A 22,669-nucleotide genomic window follows, 5' to 3' on the forward strand; every position below is an offset into this window, starting at 1 on the left:
AACATCAGTTGTGTTTACTGGAGAGATCATTCTGGTACAATGTGGAGAGTGAATTGGCCAGAACAGCCTAGAGGCAGGGGGACGGTGGTTGAAGTATTTAGCAGAATTTACAGGACTTAATGATTGGTTAAATATTGGTGATGGAGGGGAAGGGGTCAAGGTTCAGGTTTCTCATTGGAGCAATTCATTGACTGATTTCTTTGGCCAAGATGGGAAGCACTGGACAAAGCATAAGTGGGCCGAGGGCAGAGGATAAGTTCTGTTTGGGAGTAGTTGAGCTTGAAGTAGCTGCGGAAACAGTGAGGAACTGGGTATTCAGGTTGAGCCCAGAGAGAATTCTGGGCTAGAGATAGGGATCTCCAAGTCATCAGTGTTGATGGCATTTGAAGCCGTGGAGGATGAGGTCACTCGAGCAGGGGGTGTAGTGAGAAGAGAAAAGGTCTAGAGCAGAACTTGAGGAACATCGTCAATTATGGAAGAGGAGCTTGCATGAGAAACTGCGGAGTAGGAGGGGGAGCAGCCAGGAGTGGAAGGAGCATTAGTAAGCAGCAGGGAAGGATGTGCAGGGAGGCCAGGTCTGGTGAGGAATGAGACACATCCTGTGGATTTCAGTGAGGAGAGCATCATGGTAACCTTGGTAAGGGAAAGCTCAGCTGATGGTTAGCAAATGGAAGCCACATCTCAGTAGTCTGAGGAGTGTGTGGGAGGAAGGAGAGCAGTCACAGCGAGTGTGGTCTGCTCTTGAAGTTACGAGGGGAAGGAGAGAGGGTGGCTGCTGCCAAAGGGAAACGAGGGGTTGAAAGAAGTTTTATTTTTGAGAGACTTTCACATGTTTAAATGCCTTGGAAGGGCTAGTACTGCTAAACATTAGAAAACAGTTTCCTCCTTTTGTGACAGATTTGGAGGAACGCCTGTGCCAACATGGCAGAGCCCACCTTGATGTTGTCCCGGTTTTGTCTGGGACTTTCCTGGTTCTAGCACTCAAAGTCCCTTGTCCCAGGCAGCCTGTCAGTGCAGGCAAATCAGGACGGTGGTCTACCTCCTAGGTTGTAGACATCCTCCATAGGGATGAGGAAGAAATATTCTACAGCTGCAGACAGCGATTTGCTATCTCCCTGAAGGTTGAGAGGAGCTGCCTGCCTCAGAAAAAGACCTGTTGCAAGGAACAGAAGAAAGTACTGTACAGGCAGTACCTGATTGATGTGGCAATCGGCTTCAAAAAGATGGTGCTTAATTAGCTCACAACCAGCAGTTCTACAGATGGAATAATCTGAGACAAGGAAATGAGGAGGTTAAAATGTGGCTGTTACATTAAAAACTGTATGGAGGCAACGAATGCCCGGGGAGCACAGTGGGTCGGTTTAGCAAAACTTCAGATGGTCTCTCAGAACACAGGAAACTGATAGAAGTACGAAAATAAAAGAGAGATGGAGGGCAGAAGAGTGAACGATGAATTTTAAGAATTCAAATAACTGAGGTGGACTGAGCATCCTCATGGACTGAGGTATCAGTTCAATTCCCCTTCAGGGCACATGCTGGGGTTGCTGGCTCGATCCCCAATGAGGGCTGTGCAGGAGGCAGCTGACCAATGTTTCTCATATCCTCACATGGATGTTTCTATCTCTCCCTTCCTCTTTCTCTAAAAAAGTCAATTAAAAAAATACTAACATTTTTAATTAAAATAAATATGTAAAGTCGGAGAAGCAGCCTTGGGCTAGGTCAGATAGGGCTGATAGGCCCTGGTAAGGATTTTGAATTGTATTCTAATTACAACAGGAAGGAGTCAAGAGGATTTTATTTATTTTTGTTGGTTTCTTTCTTTTTTTTTTTGGTCTTTGTTTTTAGCAGGGGTAGAATACAATCTGATTTACATTAAGAGATAAGTGGCTGCTAGGTGGTTTGAGAATGGACTGTAAGGCTTTATAAGGATGTGGAATGTGGAAGCCGGAAAAAGTTGAACCTGATGTTCTGGCTGGACACAGGGCCTGCAGCTAAGTTTGGGGTAGGTTAATGATCTCTGATCTCCACCCTGGGGCATTTCCTCCTGTTTATCTAATCACATTCACTAATTTACATAGAGATGAAGGACCCTCCTGTGGGAAAAAGGATCAGAGATGCCAACCCCCCCTTGAGGTCAGAGCTACCCTGCCTTTCTGAATCCTTGCAGATGAAACCAGTGGAAGACCCAGGATGAGAATTTCAGATTGTAACTCAGTCTTTGCTGGGCACTTTACCACAGAAATGGAACAGCCATGTTTGGGTATATACACAAAATAATTATTTGTTGTGTGAACTTGGATACATGGACAGAGATCTGCAGAGAAGGAAAAAAGAAGCCGGTGTGTGCAGGATGCCCAGACAAGGGAGAGAGAAAGGTTCCTGACTCTCCCGAGGCCTAAAGTGCTTCTGTGGGGTCCTGAGATTAGCTCTGTTTCTTGATAAAAATTCACAATTTTGCTTAATTGGGATTCTTTTATGTGCAAGCCAAGGACCCCTCTTCTAGGGGGTCACATTATTATAGCTCCTGTCCTTTGTGGCCACATTGCTGTCATCTGAGGCTGGTGGTGCCCTTGTTTCCCACAGCCTCACTAACTGAGGGCTTTGCTACCTATTATTTTTTTTTAGAGCGAGAGGAAGGAAAAGAGAGAACCATCGATGTGAGAAACATCCATCTGCTGCCTCCTGCATGCCCCCTACTGGGGATCGAACCCGAAACCCGAGCATGTGCCCTGACCAGGAATCGAACTGGGACCTCTCAGGCCTGAGGCGATGCTCAATCCACTGAGCCACACTACCCAGGCTAGTACCTATTATTGTTTTTTCTAGTTTTATGGACATATAATGTTAGCTTTTCTTTTTTCTTTTAGAATATATATATTTTTTGGTACGTGCCCCTAGCGGGAACCGAAGCTGGGACTCTCTGGTCCGCAGGCTGATGCTCCAACCGCTGAGCTAAACTGGCCAGGGCATCTTTTGGAAGTTTTTATAAGAATTTGTTTGAGCTAAACTGATGACATATGCCAGGAAGCAAGATCTCAAATGCTCCCACCTATAATGTTATTTAGTTAATTTATTTGAAAAATAATCTTCCTTTTTATTTATTGATTTTAAAGAGAGTGGAAGAGTCTGGCCAGTGTGGCTCAGTGGTTGAGCATCGACCCATGCACCAAGAGGTCGCCAGTTTTATTCCCGGTCAGGGGACATGCCCAGGTTGTGGGCCCAATCCCCCATGGGGAACATGCAGGAGGTGGCCAATAAATGTTCTCTGTCATCAGTGTTTCTATCTCCCTCCCCTTCTCCCTTCTCTTTCTAACATCAATAAAGAAAATAAATAAATAAATAAAGAGTGTGGAAGAGCCCTGGCCGGTTTGGCTCAGTGGTTAGAGCATCAGCCTGCGGTCCGGAGAGACCCGGGTTCGGTTCCCGCTAAGGGCATGTACCTTGGCTGCAGTTTGTCCCCGGCCTTGGTTGGGTCGTGTGGGTGGCGGCCACTCGATGTGTCCCTTTCACATCGATGTTTCTCTCTCTTCCTCTCTCTCCTTCCCGCTCTATCTGAGTAAAAAATGGAAAAATGTCCTCGGGTGAGGATAAAAAAAAAAAAAGAGTGTGGAAGAGAGAGAGAAAGAAAACCCACCGTTTTTGTTGTTCCACTTCATTGTGCATTTATTGGTTGATTCTTGCATGTGCTTTGACTAGGAATCCAACCAAAACCTTGGTTTTGGGCATTGGGATGATGCTCTAACCAACTCAGCTTCTAACCAACTGGGCTTATAATGTTTTTTGGTTATTTTCAATCCTCACCCGAGTATATTTTTCTATTTATCTTCAGATAAAGTGGGAGGGGGAAGAGAGAGAGAGAGATTGATGAGAGAAACACACCAATTGGTTGCCTCCCGCACGACCTCAACCAGGGCTGGGGATTGAACCGCAACCAAGGTACGTGCCCTTCACCAGAATAGAACCCACGACTCTTTGGTCCACAGGCCGACGCTCCAACCACTGAGCAAAACCAGCCAGGGCCAGGGCTTATGTTATCTTAAGGTAATTGAGTTTGCATTTATTTTATTCACTGGTAAGACCATCATTTTCCCGAGGTAACTTTATGTTCATACTGTCTACATTTTAAGCTTTTTCTGAGTAGAATCCAGTTTCATACTTACATAACTTACATATTTAATTCAGTTATTTGGATAATAAACATATCTTTTTTGTTGTTGTTTTTGGTACACATATTTTCCCACAGTCTCTTTCCTTTTTATACTACTCTACAGAAGATAAAATGCAAAAGATTCTATTCATCAAGAATGCTTTGAATTGCCCTATATGTCAGCCCTGGGTTCCCCTTTCCCTTCTTTGGCCTACCCTCAGAACGCGGTTTCCCTGGGTCTCCTCCCCTCAGCCACAGGCTCCTTGAATGATTCACCTGCTCTCGGGCCTTCACTCCCACCTGTTCTGCAGGATGAGCAGATTTTGTTTATTTAATGATATGTGACTTTTACCCCATACACTTTGTATTCTGTGTTTGAATGTTTAGTTTGACCCATGGGAACTCCACTGAGATATTTCTGTCACTGTCACAACTTGGTGCTAACACAGGTATAGCTGGAGTTAAATTGGCTTGTACCCTAAACTGCATCTTCATATGGACCATGGGGGTAGGGTGGCCCTTCAGGAGCTAACAGAGCTCTCCCAGGGGTGATCTTGAAGATCAGTCTACTTGGACCTTTGCCCCGTGGCTACCCTGTAAGGCCCTGGCAGGTGTGAGGTTCCCTGTGCTGTCGGAGGTGACATACTGGGCACCTCCTTGGAAGACTCCATTTGGATTCTGCCATCTGGAGCAAGTCTGCCACCCAGTTCAAAAGGGGTCTGAGGAGGGTGCTAGGACTGGGGATGAAGCACTCAATAGCTGCTGTTTAGGGGAGACTGTGGAGCCCACATCACAGAGTGTGGGCTAGAAAAGGAAACCCGTGTCTCTGGCCACAAGGTTTCTCCACTTTCAGACCAGAGCTGTGAACACGGATGGCTCCCAAGCCCCGTGCTAAGCTCAAGACCCTCCTGGACATCTGGGTGTTCCATGGGCATTTCAGACTCACTATATACAGGACTGAGCACACTCCCCTCCCACTGTTCCCCAAACTGCTCTTTCCTCACTATTCTCAATCCTGATTATCATGATCTCACTACCAGTCCCACCAAATGAGCCAAAATCCTGGCAGTCAGCCTCCACCCTTTCTGTGGCCCTCCCTTTCCTTGTTTTATAACTACCTGGTCAGCAGGTCTTACCGTCTGTACAGGCTGGGACAAAAGTAGGTTTACAGTTCATATAGAAAATAATACAATAATTAAGAAATAATTTAAGAATAAACTTTCATGTACTTAAACTGTAAACCTACTTTTGCCCCACCCTGTATTTGTTTCCTGCTGCTGATATAATAACTATACATTTAGTGGCTTAAAACAACACAGGTTTATTATCTGACAGTTGTGGTCAGAAGTCTGAAATGAGTTTTATGGGGCTAAAATCAAGGTGTCAGAAAGGCTGGTTCCTTCTGGAAACTATACGGGAAAACCCATTAGTTTTCTCAGCTTCTAAGGGCTGCCTGCATTCCTTGGCTTACGGCTGCATCACTTCTCTCTCTGCTTCAATCATCCCATTTCCTTCTTCCTAGTACTCCGATTCCTGGTCATCCTCTTATAAGGACCCCTGTGATTTACGTAGGGCCCTCCAGATAACCCAAGACAATCTCCCCATTTCAGGATCCTTAACTTGGTCACATCTGCAAGTCCCTCTTGCCATTTAAGGTGACATTCCCAGATTCCAGTTATTAGGATATGGGTATCTTTCACACCATCCTACCTGCTTAACATTCCTGGATCCCTCCAGTCCCAACTGTCCCTGCTCTAAAGAGTCACATTGTCTCTCACATAAGCTGTCAAAACAACCTCCTAATTGGTCTCTGCTTCTGGTCCGGCCCCTCCTGTCCATTATCCTAATATCATCTTCTTGGTCTTCGTTAAGTTTTTACTGACTTCCCTTTACTAACAGGATAAATTCTGAGCTCCTGAGATGGTACACAAGGTCTTCTGTGGTCCTTCTGCTCCATCCTTCATCCAGAACTCCTACCAGCCATTACAAAGCTACTTTCAAATCCTCGAGACAGAATAGTGTGGGTGACAGAACTGAAGCCAAACTTCTCAGGCTTGAATCCCAGCTCCACTGCTTGCCAAGCATGAGCTCTTGGCCAATAATGTAACCACTCTGTGCCTCTCATCTTTTAAAAAATTGGGTTCTCAAGGGTTGTTGTGATGATTAAATTAATATTTTTAAGTACTTATTAAAACAGCACATGGCACACGGTTAGCTTTTCCTCCATCATTCCATGTTCTTTCAGTCCCATTGATGCTGTCTGGAATGCTCTCTGGGACCACTGCTTCCCTGGAAATTCTGACCATCCCTTCAGCTCAGCTCAGCATCACCTGCACTGTACAGGCCTCCCTGTCTCCTCCCACCATATGCCAGGGTTCTGGGAACTCTTCAGACCCCAACTACAGACCCTACTTACCACACTGTCTTTACAGTTATTGGGTCATGGGTGTAGGAGGAAAACATTTGAAATACTAATATTTGTACCCCCTCCCCCACCTGGCATCTCCTTGCATGTGACCCTCCCCCTAGTCAGGGGCATTCACATTGCCTTCAAGAATTAGTTCTTTTATAGCAAGAAAGCGAAGAGAAAAGGAAAAATGATGTTTAAGTTGTTCAACTTGCCAAACTAGGCTTCAGTATGGACACCTGCCATGAATAATATTGAAAGCTATGTGGGGGGCTTTACGGAAAGAAGGGATTTGGGGAGCCCAAACAGGTGGTCGGTGTGAAGCTCCCGTGGAGAGGAGCAGAGTCATCATCAAGAGACTGCCCCACAGGAAGCCAGGTTGTGTCACGGCAGCCAAGCCAGTGTGGGTGACCACTGAGGCCCCTACGTCAGCACCGCATCACCTGTGCGGAGGAGCCACCATCCCTGTTCTGTTCCTCACCTGCTGGTGAAGTCCTTCTTGTCAGCTGTCTGCTGTTGCCCCCCATTCATCGCCGCAAGAACTGAGGCACAGGAGTGGTGCCCACCCATGCCATGGCCCATTTGGGCCATTTTCTGTGAACACCCACTTTTTAAAAGCTCAGGAACCTTTTTATTTTTTTTAACATTTTTTTCTTTATTCATTTTAGAGAGAGAGGAAGGGAGAGGGAGAGAGAGAGATAGAAACATCAATGAGAGAGAACATCAATTGGCCGCCTCCTGCATGCTCCCCACAGGGGACCGGGCCCACAACCTGGGCCTGTGCCCTGACTGGGAATTGAACCAGCGACCTCTTGGTGCATGGGTCGATGCTCAACCACAGAGCCATACTGGCTGGGCTTAGGAAGCTTTTTTTTAATTTTTTTTTTTTAATTCTTACCCGAGGACATCTTTCCCAAGGACATCTTTGCATTTATCTTCAGGTAGAGTGGGAGGGAGAGGAAGAGAGAGAGAAACATTGATGTGAGAGAGACACATCGACTGGCTGCCACCCACACATCCCCAACTGGGGCTAGGAACAAACTGCAACCGATGTACGTGCCCTTAGTGGGAACCGAACCCAGGACTCTCCTGTCCATGGGCCAACGCTCTAACTGCTGAGCCAAACCAGCCAGAGCTCAGGAAGCTTTTAAGCCCCATAACACAATGGGTGGGGTCTTGACATTGAGCATCAGTGGTGTGGGAAAGAAAGTCACAGCACCTGAACTTGGACAGTAATGCTGACCTGTTTCACGTGACTACAGGCCAAGCCAGACAGAGCCTCTGGGAGGGCAGTTGGTTGGATTCATTTCTGTATCCCTAACACATGGCTTATGCTTGGTAGATAATTATTATATTGAAAGAATGAATGAAAATCAGACTAGTGAGGAAGACAGATACATAAACAAATAATTGCAACACAACCTGGGTGCTATAATAAAGATTCTAGAAAGCACTGAGTGAACAGAAGAGGAAAAGGTGCCAGAGACTCGGGATTTTCTCAAGCAACACCAGGACTAGTGCGCGGGTCTTGACCCCACTCCAGAGTGCCACTGGAGTAGATAGATGCTCTTAGGAGTGTCTGCCCAGCCCACGCTGCTCTCTCTGGGCGACAGACTGCCCACTGGACGGGGTCCCTTGCAGTCCCGTCACCCATAGTTTATGGGCTTTAAGTGCACGACCCAGATTGGCAATGAGTTCTCCCTCCCATGATTTTTCTATTGGTATTCAGAGAGGCCAGTCCATTTCTGCTGGCCACCTGACCCGAGAAACAAAAGCTGCTCATATTTGGCCATGTGTTCAAAGACACAGAGGATGTTGGACCCAGAGAGGGAGAGGAGCTTTCTGGCTGCTCAATGGCTTCTGAGATCTTAATTTTGATTCCTCTTGAGCCTGGTCGCCCCCTACCCTGCAGTTCCATGTGACACCTCTGACAACTTGTGTTAAATTCCTCTCCTTCGCTTAAGCTTACCTGAGTGGTTTCTGTTCTGTGTAACCAATAGACTTGGCTAACATCCTCATTGATGTCACCATTGTGATCGCCACAAAAACTTCCACAGCTGTTACATGTTCCAGATTTTGTTCTGAGAGCTTTGCATGCAATGACTTGTCAAGTCCTCATAATACTCCTATGAGGTAGACACAACCACAGTCGCTAGTTTTCAGATGAAGAAACTGAGGCACAGAGAGGTTAAGTAACTTGCTGTGGTCATACAGTAGGCAGTGGAGCTGGGATTCATATCTAGACCCATGTCCAACGCTACAGTGTTATCATATTTTGTTGATCAAAAGTTTGTATTTTTTTGCCCTGGCTGGTTTGGCTCAGCGGTTAAAGCGTCGGCCTGTGGTCCAGAGAGACCCGGAGTCTGTTCCCACTAAGGGCACCTCGGTTGTGGTTTGTCCCCGACCCTGGTTGGGTCGTGTGGGAGGCAGCCACTCGATGTGTCCCTTTCACGTCAATGTTTCTCTCTCTCTGTCTCTTCCTCTCTCTCCCTCCCACTCTATCTGAACAAAAAATAGAAAATTGTCCTGGGTGAGGATAAAAAAATTAAAAAAAAGTTTGCATTTTTAACCCATTCTCCTGGAAGAATGTAGTAGTTCTAAGTGCCAGACACCATGAGGAGCTCTCAGTGAGTCCCTGCCCCTGAAGTGAGGCTGGGTGGCGGGGAGCCTGGCCCGCTGTCTGCCACAGGTCCTGCCTCTCACTTTGCCGGGCCTGGCAGAGGAAGCGCGGGAAGGAGCTGCTGAGCCAGGCACAAGGCTTGGCGGCAAAGCTGCTTGTTCGGCGGGAGGCCAGAGCCGCGCCCTGGCACCTGGCAGGCAGCCCAGCCCCACTGTTGAGAAAATACCTGGAACAAAGGAGTCCTCCCGCCACAACTGGCCGCCTCTCTTTGTGCCTGGAGCTTCTCAGCTGACAATCTGACCTCCCGGCCAGGCCAGGTCTGGTCCTTACATGGCCTCAGGAGGCTGTGGAGAGGCCTCCATGCCCACCCTGGAACACTTTCCTAGTTGCCCTGGGTGGCGGGCATTGCAGAGGGAGGCCCTCATCTCATCCACACTGCATGGGTTCAGGCTGATTTCCACCCAGGGCTCTGCTGGGCTGCCTGCACTTCCTGTTGCTGCCACCCTCCCCCATGGTGGTGGTTTCACAGCTCCAGGGTCTGGAATCTCCCAGCCAGGAGGTCCGGTTTGTAGCAATGGCTTGTCAGAGGTGCAGACTATGTACCTGTGGTGAATAGCCAATGGCCCTGCAGAGGAATTTGGGTGTAATCAACAGCAGGCCTTTGGGGGAGTAAATGTGGCCTCAGGTCCCGGGAGAAGTGGGAGAAGACTCTGGGTCTTGAGGGTGGTTCTTGTTGGACACATCTTGAACAAAGCACTGGAAACTCCTGGGGACTATGAGCAGTTCCTTCTCCTTCCCTCCTTTTTTCTCATGAGCCAGACCTCAGGGGTAGGGATCTGGACAAGAGGCCACCTCGCTGCAGCTCTTTCATTCAAACAGGGACTGGCCCCAGCCCAACTCCCAGCCCCAGGACAGCATCATGTCTTACCCCAACCCTGTGCTTTAGTGACCACTGTCACCAGGGCCATCCGACCTCCAGTGTGTGATTCTGTGTGGAAGATAAGCAAGTCCTGATCAGTCAGAGTGGCTCTGAGGCTGCGCCCATGGGCATGGCTTTCTGCAGTCCAGCTTCACTGCTCAGGACCCAGACCCAGGGAACCTATAAACTCTGGGCCTGGCCAACCTCAGGTTCTCCTTGTTCTGCTTTCCATGATTTGCTCAGGGCCCAGGGCTCAGGGCCCAATTCCAGACTCAGACTGCATTCTGCACAAATCCTTGGTAGATGAATGAGTTTAAGAGTTGCCCAAAGGTCCCAGCCGGTGTGGCTCAGTGGTTGAGCACCGACCTATGCACCAAGAGGTCACCAGTTCAAATCCTGGTCAGGGCACATGTCCAGGTTGTGGGCTCGATCCCCAGTGGGGGGCATACAGGAGGTGGCCAGTCGATGTTTTCTCTCATCAATGTTTCTATCTCTATCTCTCTCCCTTCCTCTCTCTCTAAAAAGCAATAAAGGAAAAAAAAAAAAAGAGTTGTCCAAAGGAAGAGGCCCTTTTGAGGCAGGTGTGGGCAGCATGGCCTGGAGGCCCAGGATCCCAGCTCCATCACAAACTGGCTGTGGGACTCTGAGCCTCACTTCCTCGTCCTTACAACAGGCGTAAATGACACATGCCTCCACTGGTTGTTGGGCAACTTGCTATTAATAATAAAATAGCAACAACAACAATAATATGGCTGCTGCTTCTTGAGAACTTCTGTGTTGGGTGCTTTGCACGAATCCTCTCAATACTCCTATGAGGGAGGCGCCCTCCTCACTTCACAGGAACTTAGTCGTGACTTAGGGATGGTGGTAAGCCTTGCTCAGGAAATGGCAGCTACATCCTTTCTGTGTGCAGGGCAGTGTGACCTGTGTGAAGCCACTGGTGTGTGTGGAGTTCACAGTTGTGGTCAGAGCCTGGCCACAATCCAGAATTCGTGGCCGCTACATTTCCCCCACAGGTGCTGAGGGTCACCTGAGTCTAGGGCCACGAAACTGCTGGGAAGTAGGGAGTCTTAGGCTCTGATCTCACTTCTACTCCTGGTAGGCACTGCCACCTGGGTCGGTCCCTCTCACTCCCTGGCCTCAGTTTATCTTATCGTAATGTGAGAAATAGGGGTCAGATCCCTTGATCACCAAGATCTCCGACCACAAAGAAAGGCTAAGGGGAAAGTTCAGGAAAACATGGATTCTGTCTCTGAATTCCTGGCTTCTCTCTGCCCCCTGGTGGATGTCAGCAGCCTAGCACCCAGGGGAAAACTGCATACAGTGACTCCCAGGACTTGGGGATTAGCTTTGTGACTGCTGCCAAGGTTCCCACTGTTTTGAGCCCCGATCTCCATCTATTAAATGGGGATTATAATAGTACCAACATCATCAGGATGTTGTGAGGATTAAGGGTAATAGTGAGTATGAAACTCTTGAGCCACACATATAGAATGTGCCCAATAAATGGTAATCATCATTTTCATCCTCTCCTCCACCCCCATATGCAGTCAGTCACTGAGCCTGCTGATTCTCACCCCTCTTGCATCCTCTCCATTCTATGGACCAGGCTGCACCATGGGTCTCTTGGATCCCTTCAAGAGCTTCACACCCTCACACACACACCCCTCCAGCCCTCCAGCACCTCCCCACCGTGACCCCATCTGCCCTCACCACAAGGCCAGACCTGCAAATGCCTCATCTCGGACAGTTGTCCAGATCCCTCCTGTGACCCTTAGGGACCCTGCCTACCTCTGCAGCTGCACCTTTCTGCTCCCTGTATTCTGACTACACCCAGCTCCTGGCAACCCTCCACTCAGGCCCAGAGGTCCCGCCTCCCTCACTGAAAGATTAGCAGTCTTTTCTTCCTCTTCCCCACCTCTGCCCCAAACTCTCTCTAGGCCTCAGTTTCCTTATCTGCCAAATCAGACGGTTGTGAGGGTGAAAGAGAATATATACTAAAGTATTTGGCTCACACTAGCCACTTGACAGAAGCCAGGTGCCTACAGTTGGGATGGAGGATTCTGTCATCAGTGCAGTGGGAGGTCACATCTGTCATTTGGGGTGGAGGAGGCATGGGATGTGATGAGAGCTCTGAGGCATGCTCTGATCAGTGAGTGCAGGTGAAGCCCCTGGGGAGAGCACAGTGCTTGTTTGGTCCCTCGGTGTGGTCTCCCCTCCCCATCCCCTGCAGGACCAGGTGGAGAACAGGCTCAGTGGTCCTGGGGAGCAGCAGGGCAACTGAAGTGCTAACAGCCCTGACCCAATTTAAGAGGAGGGAGACCCCTTCCAACCCTCTGGCAGGGCTGAGGCCAGAGCAGTGGACTAGAGTCCTACAAAAGTCCCAAAATAAGACAGTCAGTGAAGGAGGCCCTCAGCAGTCCTCCGGGCCACTTGGGAAAACTGAGGTCAAGATTATTAGGGAAAATAACTTCCTTATGGTTCTGTAGAGCATTCATTAATTCAACCCCCCTTTTTTTAATCCTCACCCAAGGACATGCTTATTGATTTTAGAGAGAGTGAAAGGGAGGGAGAGAGAGAGAGAAAAAGAGAAACATATGTGAGGACAGAAACATCAATTGGTTGCCTCCCATATGTGCCTCTTTTGGGGATCGAACCAGCAACTCAGGTGTGTGCCCCGACTGTCCATGTATGGGTTGACGCTCCAATCAACTGAGCCACACCAACCAGGGAAATTCAATCATTAAAAAAAATTATTTTTTATCATCCTCACCCGAGGACATTTTTCCATATTTTGTTCAGATAGAGTGGGAGGGAGAGAGAGAGAGGGAAACATCAACGTGAAAGGGACATATTGTGTGGTTGCCACCCCCACGACTCAACCAGGCCGGGACAAATTGCAACCGAGGTATGTGCCCTTAGCAAGAACCGAACCTGGGTCTCTCTGGACTGCAGGCCGACGCTCTAACCATTGAGCAAAACCGGCCAGGGCTAAAATTCTGTTTAAGTTGGGCCGGTGTGGCTCAGTGGTGTAGCGTTGACCCATGTACCAGGAGGTCACCGGTTTGATTCCCTGTCAGGGCACATGCCCAAGTTGTGGGCCAGATCACCAGTGGGGGGCATGCAGGAGGTGGCCAATCGATATTCTCTCTCATCGATGTTTCTATCTCTCTCTCTCCCTCTCCCTTCTCTCTCTAAAAAGTCAATAAAGAAAAAAAAATTCTTATTCCACCCCCTTTTTACTTAAAGGAGGGTATACTATATTCTGCATCTTACCTTTTTTCACTCAACAATGTATCTGGTAGCTTAATCAGTTTAGTATTCCATTGTGGGTTGTTCCATAGTTTATTTAGCCAGTCCCTTTCTTATTAATGGAAACTTGGTTCATTTCCAGACTTTTGCAGTCACAAACAATACTGTAATGAATAACCTTATGTAGCCGGGCCAGTGTGTCTCAGTGGTTGAGCGTCCGCCTATGCACTAAGAGGTCACCGGTTCAATTCCTGGTCAGTGCTCATGCCCAGGGTGTGGGCCTGATCCTCAGTGGGGGGTGTGCAGGAGGTGGCCAATTGATGTTTCTCTCTCATTGATGTTTCTATCTCTCTCTCCCTGTCTAAAATTAATTTTAAAAAATATTATAAATAAATAAATAACCTTATGTATACAGGCCTGATGAGTAGGCAAGAGTTATCATAGGCATGGTCCTACCAGTTGTTAAGATATTGAAATACTTTCATAGTGCTTGGCAAATGGCCCAATGGCAACTGTAAAAATCCATAGACTTAATTCATGATATAAATTCTGTGATAAACTTCAAGCTATGGTTGCAGGGTGTTAGGACTTAACCAACAGGCCTCCTGCCATCAGGCATCTGTACTGTTAGAAACAGTAGGACTCGCCAGGACTCAGTGGAGGCCAGTGAGCAGTGTGACGGTAGGACGATGCTGAACCTTTACAGAGCAGTCTGTTTTCCAGAAGAATCACCAGTTTACCATTATCCTCTATCTAGTTGCTACTGATTGTAACTATTTTAGTTTTTACTGGACTTTTATTGGTTCATTTTAATCTTTCGAATTTGGATGAATGCAGTGCTTTGATATTTGCAAATTTAAGATTTATAATAAAACATTAAAAACAAACAAAAAAATGAAGAGACAAGAAATTCTGGATCTTTTCAAATGTGTGTGTGCGTGTGTACATGTGCATGTGCGTGTGTGTGTGTTTAATATCTTAAATGTAAATCTTATGCTCCTGGGAGGAAGAAGAAAGAACTAACAATAATAATCAGTCACAGCCTGGAATATCTTTTATGACTATGCAAAATCTGAAGAGCCTAGAATACTTACTAGCAGGCAAGAATCAGTACAAAATAAACAAAAAATTTGTATTTCTGGAATAAAACAAATTTTTAGACTTGTATTTCAGGTTATGATAGACTGGGGAATTCTGATCAATCTTATTCCTGAGAACAACTGGAAAAGCTGGACAAAACCATTAAAAAATCATTTTACTTAACAGCTGTGACAGGCTTAAAGTATGTTCATACATTTATGATACTCTTCTTTTCAAGAGGTGAAGCCTAATTTCCTCTCCCTGGAGTGTGGCTCAGACTTCACAACTTACCTCTAATGACTAGAATAAAGTGGAAGTGACTGTAAGCGTCTATATCATTAAAGAGACTGAGGTTTCCTCCTGGCTCTTATCCCTGGTTTACTCACTCTGGGAGAAGCCAACTGCTGTATTATGAAGACACTCAAGCGTCACTGTGGAGAGATCTACAAGGTGAAGAAACTGAGGCTTCTTGCCAACAGCCAGCTCTCATCTTGCCCAGTGTAAGTGCACCATCTGGGAAGTGGGTCCTCTGGCCCCAGCTGACGCCTTGCTGCAGCCTCAGGAGTGACCCTGAGCTAGAACCAGCCAGCTAAGCCATGACTGGATCCTGACTCTCAGAAACTGTACGAAGCAATACCTTTTAATTTAATGTTCAAAGCTGCTAAATTTAGTAGTAATCTGTTATTCAGCAATTGATAAGTAACATGCACGGCCGGAGTGGCTCAGTTGGTTGAGCGTTGTCCTGTGTACCCACGGGTTGCTGGTTGGATTCCTGGTCACAGCACATACCTGGGTTGAGGGTTTGATCCCTGGCTGGGCACGTATGGAAGGCAACTGATCGATGTTTCTCACATTGATATTTCTCTCTCTCCCTTCCTTTCTCTAAGCATGTCCTTGGGTGAGGATTACAATAAAAAATTGGCTCAGTTGGTTGGGAGTTGTCCTGTTGGGAGTTGTCCTGTGCACTGAAAGGTTGACTGTTTGATTCCCAGTCAGGGCACAAGCCTGGGTTTCAGGCTCAATCCCTCGTAGGGGGCGTGCAGGAGGCAGCCAAGATGTTTCACCCTCGCATAGATATTTTTTCTCTTTCTCTCCCTCTCCCCCTCCCTTCCTCTCTCTCTCAAAAAATCAATAAAACATTTTTAAAAATTAAAAAAATAGATAACTAACATAGGGAAAGGTAATAAAAAATTACCAACTGGGGCAAGTCTCTTGGAAGTGTAGAGGCTCAGGGAGGTGAGCCTTATGTTTGGGGCTGCTTTTCTCTGAGTGGGTGGCTGAGAGCCTGAGTAAGTCCTCATTTAACATTATCAATAGGTTCTGGAATTTTAAGCAAAACAAAGTATAATGAAACCAAGTTTTACCATAGGCTGATTGATATAAGCAAGAGTTAAGTTCCTATGGTATCTCATCAACACTACAAAACAACATTGAAGAAAACTGTTATTCAAGGACCTGCAATTCTTCCGTGAATTTGCAGGGGAAGTGGGACAGGATTTGAAGTCCAAGATCATCATGGAAGATTTCTTAAAGAAACTCTCTCAGTTTGAGCTAGGACCCTGAATGGCTAAACTCTAGGAGAATGTACGAATGAATTGGAAGTAGACAGGTCCTCACAAAGAATGCACCTCAGCTCCACACCGTCACAATCCCTGCAACTGCACTGAGGTTGATCCCAATTGGCAAGTCTCTCCAGGTGCTGAGCAGAAGCAAAAGTTAAGTCCTCTCTGGACTTACTCTCTGGAGTAAGCCTGAGGTGGTTTCTATGAAGAATTTTGCAAATACAGTGCCCAGCACATGCACATGCATGTATATACATACAGAACAAGCACATAGGAAGTTAAATTAACATAAACAAAACCAGTAGAACCAATAGACAAGAAAAACAGACCTTCAAGGTCTTTAGATATCGGAGTTATAGACACAGACCTTTAAATGGCCCCCAAATGAAAACAGTACAAATGTCCATCAACTGGTGAATGGGTAAACAAAATGCAGTATGTCCATACAATGGAGCATTATTCAGCAATAAAAAAAGAACGAAGGTGCTAATGCTACAACATAAATGAACCTCAAAAACATTATATTAAGTGAAAGATGGCAGACACAAAATGTCATATATTGCACAATTCCATTTTTGTGAAATATCTAGAAAAGGCAAACCTATAAAAAAAGAAAGTAGATTAGTGGTTGCCTAGGGCTGGGAGTGAGGTTGGGGATAAACTACAAATGAGTATGATTTTTCTTTCTTTTGAAGGTAATGGAACTATTATAAAATTATATTGTGTGATGGTGGCATAACTATGTAACTGTACTAAAAATCATTCAATTGTACACTTAAAATGAGGTTAAAGCATACCTCAATAAAGTGTTAAAAATAAATAAGGCAAGCATTCAAGTTAAGATGGTGAAAAAGAGCAATAAAACAAACCCCTAAAAACAGGAAGGAAGGAAACAATAAAGATAAAGTCAGAAACCAAGGAAAGAGAACAAACAAAAAAAGGAAAAGTATTTTAAACTTGGTAGCTTGAAAATAATTAATAATAATAACCTGCTGAGTTTATTTATCCATAGGTAGGTTAATTATCACTGGGACCATGAAACCATTTACAGCTTAAGCAAACAGTTTTGGTTTCCAATAACAAACATGTTTTATAAGCTTGTAGTCATTACATTCTTCACTGATGACAGGACTGCCCTCTCAATTGTAGGACCTGGCTTCTGTTGACTGGCGAGGCTGCACTCCTTGTTGTCCAAGCACTTCTCATGAAGTATCTCTTTGCTTCCTCACAACAGCTGTAGGTGTCATTGTTATCCACATGTAAAGATGGGGATTGGAGCTCAGAGGAGTAGGAATCTTAGCAGAAGTAAAAAAGTTGGTCCTCAAGCTGGCTGTCGTTTTCTCCTGGGTGCTAGGCTGCTGGTCTCCACCAGGGGGCAGAGAGAAGCTGGTAATTTAGAAACAGGTTCCATGTTTTCCTGAATTCCCCTTCACCTTTCTTTGTGGTCTGAGACCTTGGTGATGAAGGGATCTGACTCCTATTTCTCACTTCACAATAGGATAAACGGAAGCCAGGGAGGGAGAGGGACTGACCCAGAGGCAGAAGTAGGACCACAGCCCAAGACTCCAACTTACCAGGATCTTGGACCCTGGTCTAGAGTCAAGTGACCCTCAGCACCTGTGGAGAGACATGGTGGGCATGGGTTCTGGATTGTGTGAACTCCACACACACTGGTGGCTTGACACAGGCCACACCACTCTGCACACAGAAAGGATGTAGTTGTCATTTCCTGAGCAAGGTTTACCATCCCTAAGTCCCGACTAGGTTTTTGTAAAGGGAGAGAGCACCTCCCTCATAGGACTATTGTGAGGATTCGTGCAAAGCACCCAACACAGAGGAAGTTCTCAAGAATCGGTGGCTATATTATTGTTGTTGCTATTTTATTATTAATAGCAAGTTGCCCAACAACCAATGGAGGCATGTGTTATTTACACCCATTGTAAGGATGAGGAAGTGAGGCTCAGAGTCCCATAGCCAGCTTGTGGTGGAGCTGGGATCCTGGGGCTCCAAGCCCTGGGGCCTACAGTGAATGAGGGGCAGCTGTCACCGCCATTACCACAGCTCTCTAGGTTGGTACTATTATGATCCTGTCTTACACAAGAGAAGTCAGAAGCTGAGAGGAGTTAGATGTCACATGGCTGGTGTGGAGCTTTGATAAGAACTCTTGTCTGTCTGATTTCAGAGCCTGTGCTTTTTTTTCACTGTTATCTTGCCCTCATCCATTACCCTCCCGTGCAGGTGTGTATAAAGTTATCAAAGCAGACTTTCTGTAAGTAGGATGTGTCCGTGTGCAGTCACTGAACTACAAGACATTAGAGGTACTCTATACCTGTCCCCTGCACTCTGCTTATTCCATTTTCGAGTGTGGTTTGAGTAAAAATGCTTAGATATTACTCTTGTACTCTTGATCACTTTTTTTTTTAATCCTCACCCAAGGACACTTTTCCATATTTTGTTCAGATAGAGTGGGAGAGAGAGAGAGAGAGAGAGAGAAACATCGACGTGAAAGGGACACATCAAGTGGTTGCCACCCGCACGATCCAACCAGGGCTGAGGACAAACTGCAACCGAGGTACATGCCCTTAGCGGGAACCGAACCCGGGTCTCTCTGGACCGCCGACGCTCTAACCGCTGAGCCAAACCGGCCAGGGCTCTTGATCACTTTTATTATGGTATAATATACATAACAAAAATTACAATTTTAACCATTTTTAGATATACAATTCAGCAGCATTAAGTATATTCACTTTGTTGTGCAACTACCATTACCATTCATCTCCATAATACTTTTCATCACTCCAAACTGAAACTCTGTACCTATCAAACAATAACTGTCCATTACCCACTCCTCCAGCCCCTGGCAACCACAATTCTACTTTCTGTCTCTGAATTCAACTACTCTAGGTATCTCATATAAGTGAAATCATACACTATTTGTCCTTTTGTATTTGGCTTAACTTAGCACATCTTCAAGATTCATCCATGTTGCAACATGTGTCAGAATTTGCTTCCTTTTCATGGCTGAATTGTATATATACCCCATTTTTTGCTTATTCAATCACCTGTGATGGATAGTTAGATTGCTTTCATCTTTTGGCTATTATGAATAATGCTGCTATGAACATTGGTGTACAAATATCTATACAACTCCCTGCTTTCAATTATTTTGGATATGTACCCAAAGGTGGAACTGCTGATCATCTGGTAATTCTATGTTTAGCTTTTTGAGGAACCACCTTACTTTCCACATCAGCTGCACCATTTTACATCCCCACCAGCAATGCACAAGGGTTCTAATTCCTCTGCATCCTCACTAACAGTTCCTAGTTTCTGCTTTTTAAAAATAATAATCATCCTAATGGATGTAAAGTGTTATCTCATTGTGGTTTTGATTTGTATTTCCCTAATGATTAGTAATGTTGAGCGTCTTTTCATGTGTTTATTGGCTATCCATACATATTCTTTGAAGAAATGTCTATTTAAGTCCTTTGCTTATATCTAAATTGGTCATTTGTTTTATTATTTTTGAGTTGTTGGAGTTCCTTTTTAAAAAATTTTTTTCTTTATTGATTTTCGAGAGAGAGGAAGGGAGAGGGAGAGAGAGATAGAAACATCAATGAGAGAGAACATCGACTGGCCGCCTCCTGCATGCTCCCCACTAGGGATCTGACCCACAACCTGGGCATGTGCCCTGACTGGGAATCGAACTGATGACCTCTTGGTGCATGGAGCGACGCTCAACCACTGGGCCACACCGGTTGGGCTGTCGGAGTTCTTTATATATTCTGGATATTCTCAGATATATGATTTGCAAATATTTTCTCCTATTCTGTGGGTTGCCATTTTACTCTGTAGATAGCATCCTTTACCTTGAAGACAAATTTACCTGATATTAATATAGTCACTCTAGCCTTCTTACTCTTTTATTTTCATGATTTTTTCCCATCCATTTACTTTCAACCTATGTTTTTATATTTACAGTGCATCTCTTTTAGACTGCTGGTCATTTATTTTTGCTTTCTTTTTTTTCTTTTCCTAAGTCATCTGACAATCTCTGACTTTTAATTGGAGCATTTAGTCCTTTAATAGGAGGGACCTGATCCATTGGCTGGAGATTCCTCATGAAGACAGAACCATCTCATTATGTTTATTTGTTTCTTCTTACCATGTAAGCACACCTTGGGAACATGACGAGCTGGATTTTCCCAACATCGTAGATACAGCCAGACAGGAAAGTGAGTGAGTCATCTTTTAGGTCCCTCAGCAGTCATTTAATGAGACGTTATTGTGCATCTACCTCATGGTGGCCTCTGGGTCTGACATGGTCAAGACAGGAGCTCAGGATAGGATACTGTGATAGGAGTAAACAGGTCCCCAGATCACAAAATGCAAAGGATAAAGGTGTCAGTGATAATATTGAATAATCTCTATTCCTATAGTATCTTTCTTATGGAAAACTGTTCTCTCTACTCTTTTAAATTGCTCTTTTGTTTTTATGTTCTATGTAGAATGGGTCAGGGAGATCATGAATTTAGCCTTGTGGTTTCAATAGTGAAAATTTGTTGGTTTGCATTTGTGGCTGGTGTGCAAGAAAACCAGTCACATAGTTAGAGACTGGGCCTGACTGGCCCCACACTCCAACACAGCTTTGTGTTTCATTTCCATGCAATGATGAACAGGTCTCAATGGAAGGATTCATGAAGGTTGGAGGAGACTCCTTTCTCAGAGACTAGTAAATTCAGCAAATATTTATTGAGACTCTAAACATGAGTCTGACACGGGGATCCGAAGGTCAGTCTCTGCCTCAAGAAGTTCACAATGGAGAGAAGTGGAGGGAGCAAACATGTGAAATAAATATACTTTGGTTCAATAAAATGAGTGAGTTGGGAGCAGGAGAGATTTGTTACCCATGAAGGTGGAGATGGCGTTGGGAAGACAAGTTGTTACTTCAGCTGCATCTTATAGAGAGGTAATACTGGACCGGGCAGGAAAAGGGAGCTGGATGTTCTCAGTACAGGAAACCCTGTGCTGATGAACAGAAATGTCAACAGCAGGACAGATGAGGGGCTCCAGGTAACTCCATGTGACTGAAGCAAAGTGTATACTTTTAGTGGCTTGACAAGACTGAATAGGGGTCAGCAGCAGAGACCAGGTGGTGGATACCAGACCACTAAGTACTGGGCATTTGATCACATAGTGCCTTCCTGGTCCCCAAGATGTGTTCTTCAAAAAAACCCCAGCTTACAAAATGCTGATTGCATTAGAGCTGTCCTGGGGGGAAATGATCAAACAGTGTTTACCAAACTCCTTTTTGTAGAAAATCCATCAAGAACCTCAGTTTTGGAAATTCTGCTGTTAGCTGTGAAAGGCCATGGATGTCAGATATTTACTGAGAAATACAGTCTGGGGAATGAGGAGTCAGGGAGTGGTGGGAAAGAGAACCAAGGATGCTAGTTGGAAGCCTGTTACAGCCGTCTAGGGTGGAGAAGATGCTATGTGAGCCATGTAGTGTAGGAGGGCGTAGAAAGGCTCAGGAATTTACGAAGCATTAGAAAGACTCAGTAGCCCTCCCGGTTTGGCTCAGCGGTTAGAGCGTCGGCCTGCGGTCCGGAGGAGAAAGACTCAGTAGACCAAACTACCATCACCAGGCAGGGACCTGCATCAGCTCCCAGGCTTCTGGCTTTGATCACGTCTAATCAGTGATTGGATGTAACTTCTAACTTCCAGGAGTAGAGTCTGTGCTGGGATGTATTTGAGAGTAAGACATGACTTATAATGGCACTGAAGTCTCTCAAGTGGACGCGCTGGATGAAAGTCTGAGAAGGAGAACAGGACTGCGGACAGAACCCAAAGGGGTCTGAAGAAGTGGGCAGGAAATGGGAAGGAAGAGAAGCAGGAGAGCGGTGTCCTGGCCAGGGGAGGGGAGTGTTACAAGAGAGCAGTTGGTAATCTCCCCACGTGCACATTACAACAGCAGAGAGCTGTGTTTACCTGTCGTATTGGCAGAGATTTATTTATATACCTAACAATACCTATTGTTGCTGAGGGCCTTGTCAATTAAGATGTGCCAAGGCGGTTCTCTGACGCCGAGGAAGGGCCCCAGAGCTCTTCCGCAGGGCTAGAGGCGGTGCGCGTCTCCCGAGCGAGGTTGGGTCATCACGGGGTCCGCAGGGAGCACAGCCGCTGGAACAGCAGAGGCGGCCCTTCTGGGCGCTGTCTGGGGCACTGGGGAGCCAGGTGGGTGGGCGCACTGAGAGCAGCGACTGAGCTGGAGTCAGGGAGAGAGAAGCCCACAGCAATATATGCAAGGGGACAGCGGGAAAGGCGCCGCGAGGCCGGTCAGAAGCTGCGGTGGCGGGGTACCTGTGCCCGTCTGTGCTGGCAGAAGAAGGCGTCTATTCTCTGGGCCTGGCTGGCACCCACGGAGCCCTTTCAGACGGGACTGAGGCCTTGTTTCGGGTTCTGGGGAGAGAGAGAGAACCAAGGCGGGGCTGCCGGGTCACTCATGGCCAGACCAAGACTCGGGATTCCCTCCCGCGCGAGGGCGCTCAAAACACGCCCCGAGGGAGCAGGTCCTTGCTTTCTCCTGACCCGGCCGCTACCCTGGAGTCCTTAGACAGAGTCCGCGTACCGTCCGATGGCGTGGCCAGCGGCTGCGAGGGCAGCCAGGGACGACCCCGAT

This window comes from Molossus molossus, unplaced genomic scaffold, assembly GCF_014108415.1.
Source record: "Molossus molossus isolate mMolMol1 unplaced genomic scaffold, mMolMol1.p scaffold_m16_p_12, whole genome shotgun sequence".
NCBI lineage: Eukaryota > Metazoa > Chordata > Mammalia > Chiroptera > Molossidae > Molossus > Molossus molossus.